The sequence below is a fragment of the Notothenia coriiceps genome, unplaced genomic scaffold, assembly GCF_000735185.1.
Source record: "Notothenia coriiceps isolate Sejong01 unplaced genomic scaffold, NC01 NC01_scaffold00006083, whole genome shotgun sequence".
Classification (NCBI taxonomy): domain Eukaryota; kingdom Metazoa; phylum Chordata; class Actinopteri; order Perciformes; family Nototheniidae; genus Notothenia; species Notothenia coriiceps.
This window is the reverse complement of record NW_011338784.1, coordinates 13469-16016: the sequence shown is the minus strand read 5'-3', so window position 1 is coordinate 16016 and position 2548 is coordinate 13469. Positions and strand designations below refer to the sequence as shown.

The following is a 2548-nucleotide window of genomic DNA, read 5'->3' as shown; positions in this document are numbered from 1 at the left end:
TAATAGTAAAACACTGCAAGGGAACATTTTATTGCACCAGGAGCTATCTTGGGACTTTTACTGCGACAACGTTGACTTGCCTGTGAATAAAAAATAAACCATAGTGTTGGTGATCTACAGTGTTGTCATTCTTCTTTGAACACCAGCAAGACCGCTAATACCCTATTTCAACAATCACACTCCCTGTCATTGACATAATTAATAGATAGTTTAGCTTCTCACCATCATTTGCTGTGGCCAACTGATGTTAACGATCGTAACTGAAAGGCTGCCTGCCAAACGTAAACATTCAGCCACGTGACATTCAGCCAAACTCTCACGAGAGTTTTACACTAGACGGATCCTTTCTAGTCATAACCGTGGACAAGCGTACTGACAGCGCAGCGCGTCATACTTCCTGAAGGAAAAGTCAACTATTATAATTAGACAAATATGAAGACGTTAAACTTTAAACATCCATGACTTAAACACTTTATCCAGGATCAAAGCCACATAGCTGCACCTGCAAGGTGAATACAGCTGGTAAAAGAAAAAGTGTTTGAATGCGTACATTAACAGGTTTATGATATCACTGCCCCGTCTAAGACACGATCTGACTTTAATTACATTTGTCTCGAGTGTTTCGTCAACTTAAAATGCTTAAAATAATACTTCTGCATGTAGTATGTGACACTGAGTGTTGCACGGCCAGATACGGCTCAGCTGACTCAGATAAGGAAATATATGATACATGATGTGATATGCCGCGGACTGTAGGCTACTGTTACTTTGATCCGGTTACTTATGTTGTGGCAGATATTTAAGTAAGCTTTCTTAACGCTAATGTTATAATAGTCAGATTGCTCTGAAGATGGGAGGTGATATTCTATAATGTTTACGTTCACAGTCAGTTGATTTTTGCCGGCCGTCTTTCCTGCAACGGCAGTTTTTCCTTTCTCCTGTAATGTGACTTGATCGCTTTAAACTCTGCACACTGAGCTATGATTGGTCAGCAGGCGGTGCTTTCACTGAGTTGATCTCTTAGCCTGCAACCTAACCTGCTCCGGGGCAGGTTAGCCGCTCAGCATAAGTTACCATGGAGATCTAGCCTGCTAAAAAGAGAACCAGCTTCGTAAGACCGGAGAGCCGCAGTTTTCCTAGAAGTTAGCCGGCTAAGCGAAAATCCTGCTTCGTAGTATACCCCCCAGGCACATGTCCAAGCGCCCAAAGTGTCAGGATGTCACCTGGCATTTATCTACAAAATGTCACTCAACGAGACATCATACCAGGCAGGAAGACACTCAAGATGACCACAAATAAATGGTAAGAAATTACTAAAAAGAGATGCAAACAAATGACAGAGGTACAAAAACTCTAGTCAAAGGTAAAAGCAAAACAAAAGAAAGGACAACAACTATTAAAAAGTGACAACTACAAAGAGACACAACATGACCATAAAGACACAAAATATAAAAAGACATTAAACAACTACAAAGTAACAAGTTGATTTCCATGGCGAAACAATTATGGAGTCAGTGTCTTGCTTCTTTGTAGGAGGTGTTGTGTAGCGTCTCACCCTCAGACATATTTTACTTTTAAATGATCACATACAAATGACCAAATAGGCCTAACAGCATAACACTGCAGGAAGTGTAAGAAACTAATAATTGTTCACCTTGCCATTATTCTTTCCCGAGACACACAAGGAAGTACTCCTTGAAGCTATCCCAGTTGTTTCTTTGTCAACAACAGAGGAACAACCCTAAAGGGGGACTGACCCCACCCGAGTCTTTTCAACTCCTATCAAAAAAACATCAACCTTATCCAAAGAACAGAATAAATGCAGGTTAAAGATTCACTGTGATTCACAAAGCATTTAATGAATCTGCTAAACACATTCACTACTGGATGAATACAAAGATAAAAGTAGGTTAGCATGCCTGCTACAATATGACGCTTTAGTAGAGAGGCTGAAGATAGTGTTGCATCACAGCCGCCTAAAGCATTCAGACTAGTGTTGGAAAAGGTACTTCAAAGATTTAAGAGACAAGACTGACCATTATCAAATAATTTATTCTACTTTTCAAGCATGTCGTTCATTAGGTTTCCCCACCAGCACTGCAAGATGGTACCAAACACTGACTTTGGGAATAGACATACAGTAAAAACAACATTTTTAAATATGACAAATGAATTACGTCTACTCACCGAAGGAAAGAAAGCTAGCAGATTCTCTGTGTGTGAGCTAAAAGTCCTGGGTCTTTGAAAAATTATTTCCTCTCAGTGAGGGAATGTGCAACAATAGGAAGGAGGGAAGAGGAAGAAAGCCGAGACCTGTGAATACCTGCCTCCTTTTTTTCCCACAAACGCACACAATCTCCTACTCCGCCCCTTTATCTTATGTTTAAATGGGGTTGAGTCATATACTGTACACACACTCTTGCTCACACCAAATATCCCTGCCATATATGTAGCAACTCTACATTTCACAAGGAGAGTTCAAACTAATCTTATGCTTCAGTTAATAGCTGACTCACACTGACTCACAACACAATGCTCAGGCATCCCT

At 40.4% G+C, this 2548-nt stretch overlaps 1 protein-coding gene across 1 annotated transcript in view; it reads right to left on the bottom strand.

The window, feature by feature from the left end:
- The window catches only part of LOC104943430 (fibropellin-1-like), a 4782-nt gene extending 2474 nt beyond the window's left edge, over positions 1-2308 (bottom strand). The window contains exon 1 of the mRNA XM_010768816.1: positions 2188-2308. The gene's annotated coding sequence lies outside the window, so the exon portion shown is untranslated. The remainder of the gene's footprint in view (positions 1-2187) is intronic.
- Positions 2309-2548: the final 240 nt, after the last annotated feature.